The 22,056-nt window shown below is 45.2% G+C and overlaps 1 protein-coding gene and 1 pseudogene across 1 annotated transcript in view; both read left to right on the top strand.

Moving 5' to 3' along the window:
• LOC147889782 (DNA topoisomerase, type IA, core) overlaps positions 1–22,056 on the top strand; it is a 139,670-nt gene that overhangs the window by 37,382 nt on the left and 80,232 nt on the right. The window lies entirely within an intron of this gene.
• On the top strand, positions 16,581–21,849 carry LOC147889784 (uncharacterized; annotated as a pseudogene).

Below are 22,056 nucleotides of genomic sequence, written 5' to 3'. Positions count from 1 at the left end.
TCACAAAGTTGTAACACAAAGTTGTATCACAAAGTTGTAACACAAAGTTGTAACACATTCTCTCTCTACATGTAGAAGTTGTAACACAAAGTTGTATCACAAAGTTGTAACACAAAGTTGTAACACAAAGCTGTTACACAAAGTTGTATCTCAAAGTTGTAACACAAAGTTGTATCATAAAGTTGTAACACAATGTTGTAACACAAAGTTGTATCACATTCTCTTTCCACATAAGTTCATGTTGGCATAGAGTCAACATACTCCCGGATCCATTTTATTACCCGTCCTTGGGTTATGGCTTATTTTGATTTTAGAGTTGGGATGCCATGTGCGTAATCCAGTGGCTGTTTAGCTTGTGGCATGCGAGTCGTTCCTGCTGTAATGCTTTTGCACCATACAATTTGTAGTCTATAGTCAAGAAGCTTATCTCCTCTTAAGGAGGGGTAGATGACTGTGAATGTCAGAGGGGATCTTGTTGCTGTGGTTGCGGACTCTGCCATCAAATCTTCTTGGGAAGAGGTTTGGCGGGGGTCTCGTTGTTGGGGATGGCATTTCTTGCTATCTTGCATACATGTTGGATGTGATTGCACCCGTAGCATTGAGCTTGTAGATAATTAGTATGCAAGTCTGATATTTTTGCATATAGGAGACAGCTGTGATGTTTAGCGGGGGTCTCGTTGTTGAGGCTGGCATTTCTTGCTATCTTGCATACATGTTGGATGCGATTGCACCCGTATCATTGAGCTTGTAGATAATTAGTATGCAAGTTTGATATTTTTGCATATAGGAGATGGCTGTGATGTTTGGCGGGGGTCTCGTTGCGGAGGCTGCAGACTCTTTTGCTAATTCATCTTGAGTTTTGGCATAGCTTCGTGTACTGCTTGTGAATTCATTATAGGCTTTGAGAGTATGGAATGAAAGTGTGTGATACTATTTTTTATGCAATCTATTAAGTGCCTATGCAAAATCATGTGAGTGCATGTGATGTGTCTAACTATATGCTTATTTGTGGGATTTGATAGGGAAACTAAGACTTAAACATCCCTAATGTGCAAAAAACGTGCATATATAGTGAGTGTGCGTGTAACAATCTAGTGCAAACTATATGTGCAAAAACGTGCATATGCGAGTGAGTGCTTGTGATACAATTTAATCCTAACTAAGGAAGACTTGGTTTCCCAAATCTTCATTTTTGTCGGGGATGGCTTGCGTGTTGATGTAGTAGCGCTTCAGTCGGCTCCCGTTTATTGTTGTGTTGAATTGGACTCCATCCAATGTTTGAAGTAGCACAGCTCCGATGGGATTCATCTTTCGTACTCGGTATGGTCCTTGACCTAGATACTTCAGTTTCCCCTTGTGTACTTTGGCATTGTATAACAGGACTAAGTCACCTTCCTTGATGTCTTCAGCTTTCAGATTTCTATCAAATCATGCCTTTCTTCTGCGTTTTTTTGTTGTCATGGCATGGTAGGCGACTAGTCTTGTCTCTGTATGCTTTTCCAACTGATAGAGCCTTTCTTTTAAGGATTCATGGTCACCCATGCGTTCCTGTACTGCAATGCGTAGACTTGGTATTACAAATTCGAGTGGGACCACAGCTTTAAGGCCGTACACCAATTGAAAAGGTGTGTTCCTTGTACTGACCTTGAATGTGGTTCTGTATGTCCATAAGGCTACATTCAGTTTCTCTGCCCAATCAGAACGCTGTGGTTCTACTACCTTAGTGAGGATAATGCATATGATTTTGTTGGTGGATTCTGCGAGTCCATTCCCTTGGGGATAGTAGGGTGTGCTTTTTCTATGGATTACCATGAAGCCAGACAAGAGTTCTTGGATTACCTCATTGACAAAATGTGTGCCTCTATCCGACACAATTTCAATGGGGCACCCGAATCGGGTGATCACATTTTCGTATAAGAATCTTGTTGTGCTTCTGGCATCTGCCTTTCTGACTGCTTTAGCTTTAGCCCATTTTGTAAAGTAATCAGTGGCCACAATGATGTAGCGTGCCTGTGTTCCTTTTGCTGTTGGATGTATGGGACCCAGATAGTCAATCCCCCATTTTTCAAATGGTTGTTGTGCAACAATTGGTGTTAGGGGATTGAAGTCTTTGTGTTGTGGTTTAATAGTCCGTTGGCATACATGACAGCCTTTTACATATTCATAGGCATCTGCCCACAGTGTTGGCTACCAGTAGCCTGCGAGGAGAACTTTTCTTGCTGTGGTTTTCCCTTGGAAGTGTCCTCCTGCAATGCCTTCATGGACTTCACTTAGGATTGGCAGGATCTCATGAGGCATTACACATCTTCTTAATATCTGGTCCTGTTATGCTCTAGCCGAGATAGCATGACCTCGGATAGATCGGTGGGCATTTTCTCTTAGATGACCAACTTTTGTAATAGTTAATGTGCGTAATTAAAATGGTCAAGAGAAGTAACTGCCAAGGTCCTAGGTGAGGGCGGAATGGCATTGACTAGATAGTTCTGAGTGCTAAGGCCTAGGTGCACCTAAATGTGCAATAATGCCAAGGGGCAAGTGGTTTTTAATGTGCCCCAAGAGAGGGGTAAAAATGGTGCACCAAGTGGAGAGGCTATAATGATGACATTTGGCAAGGAGAACTATCTAGGGAAATGAGGGTCTCATGGATAAGTATGAATAAAAAAATAACGTATAGATCTGACGATTAACTATCCCTGAGAGAAGGTTGGGTGGAAATATAGCAAGCCATCGCCCGTGATAATTTTGACGACGAGCAGAGATTTAACCCAAGGGAAAAGACGACGATAGAGTAGGTTTGTAATATTTTGGTATCAGAGCTGAGGTAAGGGTAGAACCCGTCGGTTTGTGACGGACAGTTGGTGGAGAGATCAAGGGACGTGAGCGTCAGACTGATTGACGCGGACCTACACCAGCAGGTCGTAGAGCATAAGAACGGACACGTAGGCGGTGAAGTTAGATTCTAAAGGCTGCATAAATAGACCGGCGTCGAGGGAGATCCAAAGTGGCCTATGAAGCGAAAGGGACGCAGCGCAGGTTGGCTACCGTGGCCAACGAACGGCTGAGTTTGGAATAGCGGGGTGGTTCGGCAGTCGACGGGAAAGAAAACCAGGCGAGTTTTTCTAAATTGAAATTGGAGCGCAGTTGGACGAGGATCGACGGAGAAGGGAGGTGTGAAAATCTTGTTATGGTTAATGAGCCCACCTACAACTACCACGCGCTGAGCTCGTTGCTGGAGCCTAGCTGTACCTAAGAGCCGAGTTGAGCTGCACCTGCGAATAGCTGGAGCATGAACGCTTGCTGGAGCATGTGGCCGAGCAGTCGGGATCGTTGCGAACATCCTTCGAAGACAATCAGGGAGCATTTTTTCGATACAGCTTTTACAGCTTTATATATAGTCCTGTTATTCCTGCACTGCGAAAAGGAACGTCCAAAGTATGGATTGTTTGGGAGTTTAGTGTGCAGGATAAAGAAGAAAAAAAACCGGAAAGCAGAACAGCAGTGAAGGGTGTATATATTGGTTATTTGGGTTTAATTTAAAAAAAAAAAAAAAAAAACCAAACCCCATCTTCCATTTTGAAACTATGGAGGCAGAAGGGCAGAATTCTAGGGCGAATCCTAGTGAGTCTAGAGTACAGTCTACACAACAGATGTCACATCATGCAGCACCTACTTTGATTGGTAGGATTTCGATATTAGAGGATGCTTTACAACAGATTATGAACCAGCAGCTTCAAGTTCCTCCAGAAGGTGGCTCTGCATCGGAGGTTTGTAGGAGCATAAATGTTGAGGATTCCAATTTTGGATCCCTCCAAATCCAGGCCTACCCAAAGGGCTCGGCCTGGGATCAACGTGTCATGACCGAAAACTCCCTGGGCTAACTGCTCGCACACGGAGGTACAGACACCCCCACTCCTCCCCTGTGCGCCGATCGAGGGCTCCCAGTAAGTGTAGGAACGTCCAGGGAGAACCTTCCCACAGCTACGGGAATGAGCCGCAGAGAGCTTGTGCTCCTGGAGCAGAAGTACATCCAAACGACCAATCACTGCAGGCTGAAGTTCCTGTCGCAAAATGAGCTTCCTGGGACCACGGGTGCCAGAAGAGTGAAACCCGTTCACATTCCAGGATACGAGGTGTAGGCTCATGGAGAGGGATGGGGGGCTGCGAACAACTGTCTGCTCGCGGTCGAAGTCGATGAAGAATCAGATATGTCGGCATGGAGGCGCTGCCGCTTATGAGAAGTTTTGGAGGGGGAGACGGGGTCGTCCTACCCATTCTTCAACACCTTCAGCAAAGGCGAGAGGCCTTTGGTGCCATGAACAAATGCTTTCTCGAGCCAGCTCGAGATCTCTGAAGTGGTCATCCCATAGAAGGTTCGGAGTTTCTGATGGGACCACGCTCTGACATCCTGGGGGAGAGGCCATGACAGGGGAGGTCTGAGGATCACAATCAGTCGGAAGCGTTTGGCGGCGCAACGCCACCGCAGGCGCACATCGCCCTCGGACCACTGAGTCTCGAGAAGCTGCCCACCGGACGGGCCTATCCAGGAGCAGACCTGGGCGTGTGTCTGCTCTCTGAGAGCCTCCCAAACCGAGTCGTCTGTCCAGGTCTCGGTGCCATCGCTGAGGAACGTGAAGGCGAAGCTAGGGCCATCCCTAGGGGCCAAGGCAACAATCCTCCCATCCGCCCCTTTGCGGAGCAGGAAGATACTGATGTCGCGACAAGCCGGGAAGGTCCCAAGGTCGGCCACATCCAAGTAGTCCCAGGGGCCAGATCTGTAAAAGTCTCGAAGAAGCTCTCTCCTGAAGCTGAGACCCATCAGAGTCTTCCACTGAGGGGCTAGCGGCCAGGGAAGCCTGCTCCAGTGGTGGTGTAGACTCCGGGTGTCCTGCCAGCGGGGGGGGAGGGGGAGGAGGCTGAGGGGTAGGCGACTCGGACTCCACGGAGGCGACTGGCGGAGAAGGTGGAGGAGACGGCGGAGCGGGGGCTGCCCTCGGCTGAGAAGCCGAAGGTGCAGCTAACTCTGTAGGAGAGTCGAGGGGAACGGAGGGAGGGGGGGGATGGGGATGCATCTGGAACTGGGGCTGAGAGGGAGGAGGAGGAGACTGAGGAAGAAGAGACGGGGGCTGAAGCTGCGGGTCGGGCGAAGGGAGGGGAAACTGGGGGAGGGGCTGGGACTGAGGGGAAAGGGGCGGGGGAGCGGGAGGGAGGGGGATCTGAGGCTGTGAAGGGCGGGCTGCCGTCGAAGAAGAAGCTCTCCCAGGTCCCTGGGGCGGCTGCCTGTCAGGTCTCTGGGGTGCTGCTGCAGGAAGGGTAACCTCTGCCTCCTTGCCTTTATCCGAAATCTTCTTGTTCTTTCCTCTTTTCCTTCTAACCTCGGTCCAACCACCCACTAACTCTGGACCGGGCTTCGACTGCCTCGGCTCCTCCTGACGTGGTTGTCCGGGGGGGGGCGGGGGCGGGGGCGGAGGGGGTCGAGATGAGCTGGCGAAGCGTGGACAAGCAGCCGCCAAGTGCCCAAAGCCGTGGCACCTCAGGCACTGACCTGGTTGTCCGATGACTATCATGCTCTGGGTGATGCTGCCGGCATCTGTCACAATCTCGATCACTGCAGGGAGAGTCGCAGGATCTGCCACAGCCACACGGACTCGGGGGGCTCCTGCCGTGGTCACCGCGTCGGCGAAAGTGTCGTGCATAACCCAGCCAAAGTGGGAGCCCAAGTCCTTGACAATCGGCCGCAGCTCAGCAGCAAGACCTGGAAAAACTAGTGTCACTGGGTGGCGAGGTATACGGAACCGAACATCAAAATCTGCTGCGCTGAATCCACGGTACCATGGGACTATCATAATAATCTTTCCATCCACCGATGTGGGGGAACCGGCAATCAGGTTGCTCGCAGCTTTCTCATTGGAGAGTTTGAGCCAGAAGATGCCCCTTCCCATAAGGGCCACCTCCTCAATATGGCCATCCTCTAGCAGGAGAGTGGACTGGAGCCAGTCCCTGATGGCTGATCTGGAGGGAGAGTGTCCAATGACTCTACCGTAAACAGAGGTACGGGCAAAGTCCATGGCAACCTCCTGAACACGAGATGATTGTTGCTCTGTCAGGATAACGCGGTAGGCATCTGGAGAGGGAGGGTCCGACTGGGCCTCCGGATCCGGGCAGGGGGCCGCCATACCGCCAAGACTAACTGCAAGCTTCCGATGAGGAACAGGCTGCCACCCAAAAAAGGGGGGGCGAAGCGGGAGGGTGGCGCCTGGGTGTGGAGAGAACGGTTGCGTAGGCGGAGGGTGGAGGCGGGGTGGAGAAGTGGAGCGGAAGGGCGGGCGAGGCGAAGTGAGGGGGTGGGGGGGTTGGGACGGGGCGGGGTGAAGGGTGCGGGGTGCGGGGAGGCGGGGGGCGTGGAAGGGCGGGGGGGGGCGGGATTGGTGTGGCGGGGGCAGAGGGGTGAAGCGGGGGGCGGGGGAGCGGAATGGAGGCGGGGGGGGGCGGAATGGGGGCGGGTGGAGCGGAATGGAGGTGGAGGGGAGCGGAATGGAGGCGGGGGGGGCGGAATGGGGCGGAATGGGGGCGGAATGGGGGTCGGGCGGAGGCGCAGGGGGGCGTTGGGAGCGGAATGGGAGGCGGGTGAAGCGAGGGGGTTGGGCGGAAGAGGCGAGAGGGGGGGGGTGAGGTGAAGCGAGGGGGGGGTGGGGTGAAACGAGGGAAGGGGGGGGGGAGTGGAGGCGAGGGGGGCGGCAATGGAGAGGCGAGGTGGAGAGGCGAGATGGAGAGGCGAGGAGCGGCGATGGAGAGGCGAGGTGGAGAGGCGAGATGGAGAGGCGAGGGCGGCGATGGAGAGGCGGCGGGTGAGGGGGAGGGCGGGCGGGAGGCGAGGGCGGAAAGGCAGGGGGCGGGGGTGGTCGCGGCGAGGGGGGGGGCTAGGGAGGGGAGGTAGAGCTAGCGGTGGGGGGGAAGGAAGCTCGCAGGAGCTGCTGTGCAAAACCAGACTACCATCAAGGAGAGGTACTGTTGTTCCTAGAAACCGATGCAAGTGGCATTGCGGTAGGAGCAGTCCTCCTTCAAGAGGGAAGGCCAGTAGCCTTTGAAAGCAAGAAGCTTTCTCTCTCTCAAAGGAATTGGCCAACTCATGAATTGGAGTTGTATGCTGTTATCCATGCTTTGAAAACATGGAGACATTATTTGTATGGTTCCCAGATTTCATCATCGAGGACGCTGATGCTTGAAGAGGAAAGGAATGTTATGCTCTAGCCGAGATAGCATGACCTCGGATAGATCGGTGGGCATTTTCTCTTAGATGACCAACTTTTGTAATAGTTAATGTGCGTAATTAAAATGGTCAAGAGAAGTAACTGCCAAGGTCCTAGGTGAGGGCGGAATGGCATTGACTAGATAGTTTTGAGTGCTAAGGCCTAGGTGCACCTAAATGTGCAATAATGCCAAGGGGCAAGTGGTTTTTAATGTGCCCCAAGAGAGGGGTAAAAATGGTGCACCAAGTGGAGAGGCTATAATGATGACATTTGGCAAGGAGAACTATCTAGGGAAATGAGGGTCTCATGGATAAGTATGAATAAAGAAATAACGTATAGATCTGACGATTAACTATCCCTGAGAGAAGGCTGGGTGGAAATATAGCAAGCCATCGCCCGTGATAATTTTGACGACGAGCAGAGATTTAACCCAAGGGAAAAGACGACGATAGAGTAGGTTTGTAATAGGTCCTTGCCCATCTTGTACAGTTGTCCTGCAATGAGTTGATAGGGTGCAACCTTTAGAATCAATTTTCTGGCATCTACTGCTTTCATGTCAGGGGGTGGTCTTCCTGCCATCAAGTATCCAATGATATCTCCACACCACTCTGGAACAGCATCTATTTGAAATAGTGTGGCATCTGGTAGGTCGTCTTTTACTCCAGTGGCTTCTTCTTCGGACTTGACTCGAGACATGTGATCGGCAATGTAGTGTTGGGCACCTTTGCGGACAACGATTTTGAAGTTGAATTCTTGTAGCAAGAGGAGCCATCTGGTTATTCTTTCTGTGGTACACGGACGGTTCACAAGATAAAGCAATGCTTGATGGTCGGTGTAGAAGACAAAATCATTTGCCAGTAGATAGTGCCGAAATTTCTTTACACTATACACCATTGCTAGGGCTTCTCTTTCTGTGGGAGTATGCTTTGTCAACCTGGTGAACATAAGAAAGACTACCCCGTCTACTTCGCCAGTCGACAACTCTTGCTATTGGTGCACTGCCACTTGTATAATTCTTGAAGTATTCCGGCACTTCTCGAAGATCGGCTTCTGATGGGGTTGAACTAGCCTCACATGTGTCATTTGTATTGGGTGGCATAGTTGCATTTATTAATTTATTAGGCTCTTCTTTTCTTTCTTTTTCTGAAGTCTCTTGATCGAGCTTCATCCGCACATGTGGAATATATTTCCGAAACTTCTTACGTTGGGAACTGTGGGGTAACTTTTCCACTGGTAAGGTGTTTCCAAGTAAGCGTTCATTTGCTACGCATATGGCTTCCAATCCCTCAGGGGACCATTTAAGAGGCGGTGGTTCTGATTTTGAGGGAGCTGACTTTGCAAGGTACAATTCGACAATCCTTGTTTGGACTCATTCGAATTCATTGAAGTGCTCGGCCTTGGCTTTTCTGCGATTTCCTCCTTCAGCTTTCTTGCGGGATCTTCTACTGTTATTCAACTGCGGAGGTTCAACTTTTGGGAGCTCGACTGCCATTAGGGCATGCAGAATGGCTAAGTCATTATCAAAGATTTGATCTTCAATTTCAGCATTTGCAGCCTCTGTTTCAAGGTCCCAAGGAAAATCTGAGTCATCATTGGTATGGGTACCTTCTTTAGGTTCATTATCCCACTCGAGGTCAGCCATAAAGAATGGCATCTCTAGATCGATTGGTTCTTCATGTGTTGGTGGAGGATCGACCTGTAGTGCATTAGCATCTATCTATGAGAAGATGGGGTCTAATGAATGGTAGTTGTCGATGGTTGCCAATGTTTGTATCCAGTTATTGACATTGCTTTGTGAGTCACCTGCTATGGCATGCTGTTGCAAGGGAGCTGATTTGCTTGAGATTGTCGTGGAAGATGTGTCAGCCAATGCTCTAGGCATAATTGGTTTAATAGCTCCTGTCTCCACATTCACCCTGATTGCAGTGTCTCGATTCTGGATTGTCAGTCTATCAGTTCCCCAGTCATGGAGGATTGATGCTTCCCGTAACCAAGGACGTCCCAGCAAGATTTGATAGGATTTTTTGAGGAGATTCAAGATTGCGAATTGAAGGAAAAAGGCGGACTCGTGCGATCTTTGTGGACACGCCATTCACTATTCCCAAGGGTTTAGCCCGTGAATCATCGGCAAGGCGTATGTTGAAATTAGCCTTTTGCATTGGTGGGAGACCCCATTCTTCGTAGAGCTCCTTTGATAGGACATTGACACCTGCTCCACCATCCACTATGGCTTGGACTTCATTATATGCCTTGTGGATCAAAGGCACAGTAATGTTGCATATGTCATCTCTCTCACCCATCCGCACAGGGATATCTTCAATGTCGTTCATAGGTGGAGGGGGATTTGCGAGTTCAACCCATCCTTTGAAACTCTCCCAGAGATTGGGACAGCTTCATAGGAGGATTCTGATGGAAATTGACACAGGGCAACTCAGGATGCTAGAGAGTGCGGCTCCTTCAAGTTGACGTTGATAGGATAAAATCTGTATATATTTTTCTCCACATAGATTGTGCATGAGGGTAGACACTGAACACATGATAGTGTTCATTTGCGGGTTGTGTGTGAATAAGCCAATGTAACTGGCTGCATATGTAAAAGACCTTTTTATTTTGAACTTGAAGGACTAAAATTTTTTTGTAGGGACCTATCAGGGAGATGATGAAATGCAATGTGGTTGTACCAGACTTCCAGAGCAAGGGTATCCAGTGTGTGGTCAAGTGAAATGTTTTTGGGGTCATGTAAAGTCAAGTCATGAAGGGTTTCTTTTAATATTTTCCTGAGTCAATGTGCACTTGCATGTTACGGGAATTCGATATGTTTTGGTGCCCACGTCAAGGGGCTTTTCATATGTGTATATGGGAAAGCATGCAAGCTTTAATGTGCATGCTAATGTGTGTGGGAATTGTGTGACTAAAGGTCCAAAATGTGCATTTAATGTGATTTGGGGGAAATGTCTTGCGAGTGGTAAAATGTCACTATTGAGGTGGCAGATTAGGCTGAGGTGGCTGGACAGATTGAGAAGGCATCGTGCTCATACATGTGGCTACGTAATAGAAGAGGGAGGAGTCGGTGAAGGGCGGACGAGCTGTACGAAAAGCTGTGTGCATAAACGAAGGGAGCGCCTATGAAGAATACGGGCTAGTACGTGATGAGAAGGGAGCTTTGGGAACAACCGTAGCCTTGCATCGGATTGCATGCGTTGAATGAAGGTTGGAAAGAGCCGTACGGGTGGTACGGAATCTGAAGTGTAGGTTTTGTACGGGCTGCAGTACGAGATTGTACGGGGTGTAATCGTCGATCAGTACGGATTGGTAGTACGGTGCCTTGATTACAGGTTGAACAGGCACGTACGGGTCATTAAAGATGGCTTCTACGAGCTGTACGGAAGATGGTCGTCATTGAATGCAGACTGTACGGATTTCTGTGTGGTTGTACGGGCCTGCTGTCGTACGTATAATTGTACGGCTGCTTGTACGGTGAATATACGTGCAGGTTGAAGAAGGGAAAAAGAGAGACAGGGATGAAGAAGGAGAGCCAAGTGTTAAAAAGAGTAAGCAGGTTGAAGATGTTGTTACTTACTAGAGGAAAAAGGTGAGGAAGCCCAGACAGAAATACAAAACAGCTGATTATCCCTTGGGGAAGGAGCAGGCTGAATATGACTTGATTGCTGATTTGTCTAACAGAAAGGTGGATATTACTTTTGCACAGATGGTTGGGCTTTGTCCAAGGCTGAAGGGAGAATGGAGGAAAGCTGTAAATCCAGGTAAGAAGAGAGTTGTGCATAAAGTAGCAAAAAATATTATGTCTATATCAGAGCTTCCTGATATTTGCCCTTCGGTGGAGGCATGGCATAAAGGATATGAGCTTGGAGAGGCATACATTGATGGAGGTGCCCAGATATGTGTGATGACTCAATCTTGTGTTGAGAGGTTGGGTTTGGAGGTTACTGATCCTTCTCACTTCCGAATAAGAATGGCCAACCACGCCAGAGTGAAGAGTTTGGGGGTAGTGAAGGATTTGGATGTGGAAGTCTTCAATGTGCATTGCAGAATAGATTGTCATGTTATGCCGGCAGGTATGGGTGCTTACCCTCTCATTTTAGGCAGACCTTGGTTGAGGAAAGTGGGAGCTATTCAAAATTGGGGGAAGGGAATAATCTCAATATATACATCTAATGGTAAAAAGTTCAGTTTTGATATGGTAAGTCATGCTGAGATATCAAGCCCAATCGAGGAAGAAGAAAAGTAGAGTGAGACCACGAGTGAAGAAGAAAGTAGTACTACTTCTGACAGTGATGAAGCTCAGGTTGCTTTCATTGAGGGAGTGAACTTTTTGGATACACGTGAGCAGGCTGAAACTGTACATCAGTTAGAAGAGGACAGATTTGAAACAATGGAGGAGTTTATGCAATCTAAAGAGGCACCTGTCCCAACACAGGAATTAGTACAGCAAATGATTAATCCAGATCTTACTCTGAAAGAAAAGGAAGAGTATTCAGCCATGTTGCGCAGGTATCCCCATTTATTTATCACATCGTATGAAGAGATTAGAGGGTGTAAAGGGAAGCCTTTGAAGATTGAATTAAAAGAAGATGCAAGGCCGGTATTTCAGAAAATGAAAAGATTGAGTCCTGAGCAAGTGAGAGTACTTCGAGAGGAGGTGGTCAAGTTGCTTAAGGCTGATATAATTTTTCCCATTGTACACTCTGACTGGGCCAGCCCTGTGGTTATCGTACCAAAGGAAGATGGACGATGGAGAGTATGTGTTAATTACAAACCGTTGAATGCTATGACGAAGAGTAATCACTATCCTCTCCCACATGTGGATGACATACGGGATAAGATAGCGGGTCATGAGATGTATAGTTTATGTGATGGGTATTCGGGCTATTTTCAGATTGCAATTGCTCCTGAAGACCAGACAAAGACAACTTTTATTACTCCCTGGGGCTGCTTTTCTTATAAGAAGATGCCTTTTGGTTTGAAGAATGCTCCCTCGCATTATCAGGAGAACACAAATGAGGTACTTGCCCCTTTTCTTGATAAATTTTGCAAGGCTTTTATTGATGATATTTGTATTTTTAGTGATCGGAAGGATCATTGTTCCAAACTGGATCAAGTACTTGGGAGAATTGATGATAGTGGAGGACAGCTTAATCCCAAAAAATGTAAGTTGGCAGTGTGGCACGGCCAAGTATTAAAGTATTGGGTCATGTTGTTTCTGAAAATGGAATAGAGCCAGACCCTGAGAAGATCAAAGCATTGGTTAACACCTCCAACAGAGACAAGGCAGTTGCATACTTTCTTGCAAAAGGTTAAGTATCTTTCCAGATTCATTTCTATGCTTTCTCAAGTTTTGTATCCATTACAACAAGCAGTGAAGAAGGTGCCTTTGCAATGGACAAGTGAATGTGGAGAGGTTTTTGAAGCAGTCAAAGAGATTGTTGGAAGTGTGTCAAGTGTTAAAGCTCCTGATTTCGATAAGACTTTCTATGTCAATCCTTCAGTGGGGCCGGATGCATTGGGAGCCATTTTATTGCAGCAGGGAGAGCAATCAAGGTATATGAGGCCTGTGTTCTTTGCTAGTAGGGTAAAAAGTGAAGCAGAGAAGAAGTATTTAGCTGCTGAATTGGTATCAGCCAGCTTTGTATTTGCATGTAGAAGATTTCGGAATTATTTACTGCCTCATTCTTTTGTGGTACTTACCAGTTGTACTCTGTTGCCACAACTTGTGAATGGTACTAATTTTTCACGAAGTATGGTGAGATGGGTAACAGAATTGCAGGAGTATACTTTTACTTTCTTGGTAGAGAACTCAACCAGAGCAACCCTGGCCGATTTGCTTACTTATAAAGATACTCCTATTTTAGTCAAGGAAGTGGAAGATCATACTGAAAGAGTGCAGGAAAAAAGTTTAGAAAACAGCTATACCTTGTTCTTTGATGGTTCTTACAGGAAGAGTATTGACAAAGCAACCGGTGGAATGGTTGTCTATGATCTTGATGGTAAGGTAATTCGGAAATCAGGTTTTCCCTTGAAGGTAAGCAGTAATAATGAAGCTGAATATGCTGCTTTAGCTGAAGGTTTGCAATCATGTTTGAAGATGCGAATAAAAAGACTGATCATAAAAGGTGATTCAATGCTGGTTGTAAAACAGATTCTGGGGGTATGGAAGATAAAGCATGAACATTTAAAGAATTGGGTTAGTATTGTTAAAAAGTTACTCAGACACTTTGATGCATGGTTGTTACAGCATGTGGACAGAAACTTGAATCATGAGCCACATGATGCTGCTTGTGGAGAGGAAAATGTTCAGGTGTGTGTAGTAAAAGTTCAAGAACCTTTGTACAGAGGGAGAGAGTATCTTTCGAATGTGGAGGCTTTCTTGCTCACAGGAAAAGTGCCAGAAGAGGTTCCGAAAGAAAAGAGGTATAGATTTGTTAAGACTTGTGAGCCTTATTGTCTTATTGACGATGTTTTGTATATGAAGGGTGCAGATTTAGTCTTGAGAAGAATCCCATGGCAAGCTGAGATCATGCATGTGCTTGAGGCAAATCATGAGGGGATTTGTGGCGGACATTTCGCATTCAAGACAATGCTAAGAAAGATACTAATGGAAGGGTATATTTGGCCCTCTCTACAGAGAGATATAAAGCATTGGTGCAGATCCTGTTTACAATGTCAACAGATGGGAAGAAGAGCATTACATCCAGAGCTGAGAAATCTCATCATAGCATACAACATATTCGAGAAGTGGGGGATTGATGCAATCGGTCCACTTCCCATGACTTCAGGAGGTAAGTGTTACATTCTCACTGCGGTAGAGTATCTTTCGAGATGGGCAGAAGCACGGTCAGTTGCTTCAGTCAATGCTAAACAAGTGAGCAAGTTCATATATGAAGATATATGTTGTAGATTTGGAATGCCTCTGGAATTGGTAAGTGATAAAGGGCCTGGATTTAGGAGTGAGCTGGTTGACTTGTTATGTGATAAGCTCAGAATTAAGCATAGATATGCTACTCCCTATTATCCTCAATGTAACAGTAAGAATGAATATTTCAACGGAGAGTTGATTAATATGATGAGTAAGATCATGAAGATGTATGGGAAAAGCTAGGATCAAATTGTGCCACAAGCATTGTGGGCCTACCGAATAGCAGTCAAGGAAGGTACACAGTTTTCTCCTTTTCATCTTGTATATGGAAAAGAAGCTATGTTGCCATTGGAAGTAGAAATTCCAGCTCTGAAGTTGCTCATGAAAATGGATGAAGAACCTAACACCGAGTATGAAAGAAGGTTGGTTGAACTACAGGAAGCTCAGCTTGATAGAATGAAAGCAGTTGAACACTATGCTCAGACTCAGGAAAAGAATCAAATGAAAGCTAATTTGAAGTATAAGGATAAGAACATCAAAGAAGGAGACTTTGTATTAAGATATGACAGTAAACTGGATAGTACTTTCAAGACTAAATTTGTGACAAAGTGGGTGGGTCCTTTCAGTGTGTTTAAGAAGTATTCAAATGGATCATATCAGTTGAGTGATTTGGACGGAAGTTTGCACACCAATCGAGTGAATGGGTACCGGTTGAAGAAGTATGTGATAAGAATAATGCAAGTGTCAACATGTGGGCCAGTTGTGATGGAAAAAGATGCATCTTGTGAAGTTTTGACTGAAGATATACTTGCTGCAGTGCAGTTTATGTTGGCTTCAAGCTGTCAAACATGAATGTTTGCAGCTTTTTGGTTGGGCTAATATGATAGGATAAAATCTGTATATATTTTTCTCCACATAGATTGTGCATGAGGGTAGACACTGAACACATGATAGTGTTAATTTGCGGGTTGTGTGTGAATAAGCCAATGTGTTAATTTGCACATGTAAAAGACCTTTTTATTTTGAACTTGAAGGACTAAAAGTTTTTTGCAGGGACTTATCAGGGAGATGATGAAATGCAATGTGGTTGTACCAGACTTCCAGAGCAAGGGTATCCAGTGTGTGGTCAAGTGAAATGTTTTTGGGGTCATGTAAAGTCAAGTCATGAAGGGTTTCTTTTAATATTTTCCTGAGTCAATGTGCACTTGCATGTTACAGGAATTCGATATGTTTTGGTGCCCACGTCAAGGGGCTTTTCATATGTGTATATGGGAAAGCATGCAAGCTTTAATGTGCATGCTAATGTGTGTGGGAATTGTGTGACTAAAGGTCCAAAATGTGCATTTAATGTGATTTGGGGGAAATGTCTTGCGAGTGGTAAAATGTCACTAGTGAGGTGGCAGATTAGGCTGAGGTGGCTGGACAGATTGAGAAGGCATCGTGCTCATACATGTGGCTACGTAATAGAAGAGGAAGGAGTCGGTGAAGGGCGGACGAGCTGTACGAAAAGCTGTGTGCATAAACGAAGGGAGCGCCTATGAAGAATACGGGCTAGTACGTGATGAGAAGGGAGCTTTGGGAACAAGCGTAGTCTTGCATCGGATGGCGTGCGTTGAATGAAGGCTAGAAAGAGCCGTACGGGTGGTACGGAATCTGAAGTGTAGGTTTTGTACGGGCTACAGTACGAGATTGTACGGGGTGTAATCGTCGATTAGTACGGATTGGTAGTATGGTGCCTTGATTACAGGTTGAACAGACACGTACGGGTCATTAAAGATGGCTTCTACGAGCTGTGCGGAAGATGGTCGTCATTAAATGCAGACTGTACGGATTTCTGTGTGGTTGTACGGGCCTGCTGTCGTACGTATAATTGTACGGCTGCTTGTACGGTGAATATACGTGCAGGTTTTCAGATGATGGTACCCGCCAGTTCTTCTTTTGAACAGCTTGTGGCCTTGGGAGTCGTGCTGGCCATTGAGCAGTGGGCTGTGGGTTCATAGTGTTTTGAGGCTGACTGCTTTCTGAGTTTTTTTTGGGGAAACGTGCAGTTCTAAGTTCAGTTTGTTTCGGGCTGTGTAGTCTCTCCCCTCTTTCAAAAAGTCTGGGTGTGTTCTAGTCAGATTGTGTGGGAGGTTGACTTGTTACTTGTGTGCTTTGGATACCCGCTCTGAAAGTCAGTGCATAGGCTCTAACTTAACTTTTAAGAGCTATCATATTACAGTACTGATCCCAAAGAAGTCCTGAAGATACGATTTTGTCTCTAGAGTTGGATTCTGAAGAAGTGGATATGATTGTATGGGGTCAGCAATAAAGTATTGAGTCATTTTTGTGTTTGTCTGAGGACAGTCTTGTGTTTCTTTTTTTTTCACATCATTGTGTTGGCGATCCTGCTGGGGACGGTCTTTGTTTTGGTGAGTGAAAGTCCACCCAAGCCAAGGAGTACTCAGTGATCTTGGAAAATGGCTCAAGATTTTGCAAGATTTTATGGTTTACCCAATGAAGACCCCGAAAAGTTTATTGAGAATATGGAGTTCACAGCTCTTTTAAAAGACAGAAATGCACCCGAAGTGTTGCTGCAAATTTTATTTTTTTGCTTGATGGGAGAAGCCCGTACATGGTTGCAGGAATTTCAGGCCAGTTTTCAAAATGAGCAAGGAGAACGCAGGAATCTCACTTATGGAGAGGTAAGAAGTGGTTTTTCAGCACGGTTTGCATGTACCAGGGATGCAGATGGAGTATGGAGGGAGTTATGTGCTTTGTATCAAAGGAAAGACCAAACTGTGGATGATTATGTGAGTAGATTTATGGTCATGTGGAATAAATGGCAGGCAATTCTTTTGCTAGAAGTACCACCTCGTGTCATAAAGAAGGATAGATTTATTGCAGGATTAAAGCCTGAGATACGGGTGAAGGTTGAGGTGAAGGACGTGCCAACTTTTGAGGAAGCCCTGAGAGTGGCTAAGGAGAAAGAGAGGAAGCAAAGAAGGATGATTCAGTTGGAGTATGGCGTGCCCGTTGTTCCTTCTGTTATGGAGATGCCTGTGCAGAATGTAATTGAGCCAGTGAGGCCAGAAGAAAAGAAAGAGGGATCAATGAAGGATGAAATTCATGAAATGGTTGAATTAATGAAGAATCTCAGCTTAAACCTTATGGCAGGAAGAGGATGAGGTCGGACTCCAGGTGGTAGAGGAGCAGGTAATGCATCCAATTCAAGTGTTCAAGCACCTTTGCAAGGTGGGAGAGGACGAGGAGTGTACGCTCCGTATGTGCAATGCTTCAATTGTCTAGATTGGGGACATTATAGTACACAATGTGATAAGCCCCCCAGAGTTGGCGGTGATGTGTGACCACTTCCTTCAAATTTAAATGATAGGTCAACTGATCATGGAGTAGAGATAAAAGAGCCTGGACCTTCAAGTAGTAACGGAGTAAAGAAGGTTTCCTTTGAAGATAAAGGGAAAGGTAAGTTTGTCAGCGTGCTTGGATTGGAAGAGAGTGATTTGGATTGGGAAGAGAGACAGGGATGAAGAAGGAGAGCCAAGTGTTAAAAAGAGTAAGCAGGTTGAAGATGTTGTTACTTACTAGAGGAAAAAGGTGAGGAAGCTCAGACAGAAATACAAAACAGCTGATTATCCCTTGGGGAAGGAGCAGGCTGAATATGACTTGATTGCTGATTTGTCTAACAGAAAGGTGGATATTACTTTTGCACAGATGGTTGGGCTTTGTCCAAGGCTGAAGGGAGAATGGAGGAAAGCTGTAAATCCAGGTAAGAAGAGAGTTGTGCATAAAGTAGCAAAAAATATTATGTCTATATCAGAGCTTCCTGATATTTGCCCTTCGGTGGAGGCATGGCATAAAGGATATGAGCTTGGAGAGGCATACATTGATGGAGGTGCCCAGATATGTGTGATGACTCAATCTTGTGTTGAGAGGTTGGGTTTGGAGGTTACTGATCCTTCTCACTTCCGAATAAGAATGGCCAACCACGCCAGAGTGAAGAGTTTGGGGGTAGTGAAGGATTTGGATGTGGAAGTCTTCAATGTGCATTGCAGAATAGATTGTCATGTTATGCCGGCAGGTATGGGTGCTTACCCTCTCATTTTAGGCAGACCTTGGTTGAGGAAAGTGGGAGCTATTCAAAATTGGGGGAAGGGAATAATCTCAATATATACATCTAATGGTAAAAAGTTCAGTTTTGATATGGTAAGTCATGCTGAGATATCAAGCCCAATCGAGGAAGAAGAAAAGTAGAGTGAGACCACGAGTGAAGAAGAAAGTAGTACTACTTCTGACAGTGATGAAGCTCAGGTTGCTTTCATTGAGGGAGTGAACTTTTTGGATACACGTGAGCAGGCTGAAACTGTACATCAGTTAGAAGAGGACAGATTTGAAACAATGGAGGAGTTTATGCAATCTAAAGAGGCACCTGTCCCAACACAGGAATTAGTACAGCAAATGATTAATCCAGATCTTACTCTGAAAGAAAAGGAAGAGTATTCAGCCATGTTGCGCAGGTATCCCCATTTATTTATCACATCGTATGAAGAGATTAGAGGGTGTAAAGGGAAGCCTTTGAAGATTGAATTAAAAGAAGATGCAAGGCCGGTATTTCAGAAAATGAAAAGATTGAGTCCTGAGCAAGTGAGAGTACTTCGAGAGGAGGTGGTCAAGTTGCTTAAGGCTGATATAATTTTTCCCATTGTACACTCTGACTGGGCCAGCCCTGTGGTTATCGTACCAAAGGAAGATGGACGATGGAGAGTATGTGTTAATTACAAACCGTTGAATGCTATGACGAAGAGTAATCACTATCCTCTCCCACATGTGGATGACATACGGGATAAGATAGCGGGTCATGAGATGTATAGTTTATGTGATGGGTATTCGGGCTATTTTCAGATTGCAATTGCTCCTGAAGACCAGACAAAGACAACTTTTATTACTCCCTGGGGCTGCTTTTCTTATAAGAAGATGCCTTTTGGTTTGAAGAATGCTCCCTCGCATTATCAGGAGAACACAAATGAGGTACTTGCCCCTTTTCTTGATAAATTTTGCAAGGCTTTTATTGATGATATTTGTATTTTTAGTGATCGGAAGGATCATTGTTCCAAACTGGATCAAGTACTTGGGAGAATTGATGATAGTGGAGGACAGCTTAATCCCAAAAAATGTAAGTTGGCAGTGTGGCACGGCCAAGTATTAAAGTATTGGGTCATGTTGTTTCTGAAAATGGAATAGAGCCAGACCCTGAGAAGATCAAAGCATTGGTTAACACCTCCAACAGAGACAAGGCAGTTGCATACTTTCTTGCAAAAGGTTAAGTATCTTTCCAGATTCATTTCTATGCTTTCTCAAGTTTTGTATCCATTACAACAAGCAGTGAAGAAGGTGCCTTTGCAATGGACAAGTGAATGTGGAGAGGTTTTTGAAGCAGTCAAAGAGATTGTTGGAAGTGTGTCAAGTGTTAAAGCTCCTGATTTCGATAAGACTTTCTATGCCAATCCTTCAGTGGGGCCGGATGCATTGGGAGCCATTTTATTGCAGCAGGGAGAGCAATCAAGGTATATGAGGCCTGTGTTCTTTGCTAGTAGGGTAAAAAGTGAAGCAGAGAAGAAGTATTTAGCTGCTGAATTGGTATCAGCCAGCTTTGTATTTGCATGTAGAAGATTTCGGAATTATTTACTGCCTCATTCTTTTGTGGTACTTACCAGTTGTACTCTGTTGCCACAACTTGTGAATGGTACTAATTTTTCACGAAGTATGGTGAGATGGGTAACAGAATTGCAGGAGTATACTTTTACTTTCTTGGTAGAGAACTCAACCAGAGCAACCCTGGCCGATTTGCTTACTTATAAAGATACTCCTATTTTAGTCAAGGAAGTGGAAGATCATACTGAAAGAGTGCAGGAAAAAAGTTTAGAAAACAGCTATACCTTGTTCTTTGATGGTTCTTACAGGAAGAGTATTGACAAAGCAACCGGTGGAATGGTTGTCTATGATCTTGATGGTAAGGTAATTCGGAAATCAGGTTTTCCCTTGAAGGTAAGCAGTAATAATGAAGCTGAATATGCTGCTTTAGCTGAAGGTTTGCAATCATGTTTGAAGATGCGAATAAAAAGACTGATCATAAAAGGTGATTCAATGCTGGTTGTAAAACAGATTCTGGGGGTATGGAAGATAAAGCATGAACATTTAAAGAATTGGGTTAGTATTGTTAAAAAGTTACTCAGACACTTTGATGCATGGTTGTTACAGCATGTGGACAGAAACTTGAATCATGAGCCACATGATGCTGCTTGTGGAGAGGAAAATGTTCAGGTGTGTGTAGTAAAAGTTCAAGAACCTTTGTACAGAGGGAGAGAGTATCTTTCGAATGTGGAGGCTTTCTTGCTCACAGGAAAAGTGCCAGAAGAGGTTCCGAAAGAAAAGAGGTATAGATTTGTTAAGACTTGTGAGCCTTATTGTCTTATTGACGATGTTTTGTATATGAAGGGTGCAGATTTAGTCTTGAGAAGAATCCCATGGCAAGCTGAGATCATGCATGTGCTTGAGGCAAATCATGAGGGGATTTGTGGCGGACATTTCGCATTCAAGACAATGCTAAGAAAGATACTAATGGAAGGGTATATCTGGCCCTCTCTACAGAGAGATATAAAGCATTGGTGCAGATCCTGTTTACAATGCCAACAGATGGGAAGAAGAGTATTACATCCAGAGCTGAGAAATCTCATCATAGCATACAACATATTCGAGAAGTGGGGGATTGATGCAATCGGTCCACTTCCCATGACTTCAGGAGGTAAGTGTTACATTCTCACTGCGGTAGAGTATCTTTCGAGATGGGCAGAAGCACGGTCAGTTGCTTCAGTCAATGCTAAACAAGTGAGCAAGTTCATATATGAAGATATATGTTGTAGATTTGGAATGCCTCTGGAATTGGTAAGTGATAAAGGGCCTGGATTTAGGAGTGAGCTGGTTGACTTGTTATGTGATAAGCTCAGAATTAAGCATAGATATGCTACTCCCTATTATCCTCAATGTAACAGTAAGAATGAATATTTCAACGGAGAGTTGATTAATATGATGAGTAAGATCATGAAGATGTATGGGAAAAGCTAGGATCAAATTGTGCCACAAGCATTGTGGGCCTACCGAATAGCAGTCAAGGAAGGTACACAGTTTTCTCCTTTTCATCTTGTATATGGAAAAGAAGCTATGTTGCCATTGGAAGTAGAAATTCCAGCTCTGAAGTTGCTCATGAAAATGGATGAAGAACCTAACACCGAGTATGAAAGAAGGTTGGTTGAACTACAGGAAGCTCAGCTTGATAGAATGAAAGCAGTTGAACACTATGCTCAGACTCAGGAAAAGAATCAAATGAAAGCTAATTTGAAGTATAAGGATAAGAACATCAAAGAAGGAGACTTTGTATTAAGATATGACAGTAAACTGGATAGTACTTTCAAGACTAAATTTGTGACAAAGTGGGTGGGTCCTTTCAGTGTGTTTAAGAAGTATTCAAATGGATCATATCAGTTGAGTGATTTGGATGGAAGTTTGCACACCAATCGAGTGAATGGGTACCGGTTGAAGAAGTATGTGATAAGAATAATGCAAGTGTCAACATGTGGGCCAGTTGTGATGGAAAAAGATGCATCTTGTGAAGTTTTGACTGAAGATATACTTGCTGCAGTGCAGTTTATGTTGGCTTCAAGCTGTCAAACATGAATGTTTGCAGCTTTTTGGTTGGGCTAATATGATAGGATAAAATCTGTATATATTTTTCTCCACATAGATTGTGCATGAGGGTAGACACTGAACACATGATAGTGTTAATTTGCGGGTTGTGTGTGAATAAGCCAATGTGTTAATTTGCACATGTAAAAGACCTTTTTATTTTGAACTTGAAGGACTAAAAGTTTTTTGCAGGGACTT

Source organism: Dipteris shenzhenensis, chromosome 20, assembly GCF_047967505.1.
Source record: "Dipteris shenzhenensis isolate YYH24624 ecotype China chromosome 20, Dip_SZ_1.0, whole genome shotgun sequence".
NCBI classification, from domain to species: Eukaryota; Viridiplantae; Streptophyta; class Polypodiopsida; order Gleicheniales; family Dipteridaceae; genus Dipteris; species Dipteris shenzhenensis.
This window is presented reverse-complemented; position numbering and strand designations above follow the sequence as displayed.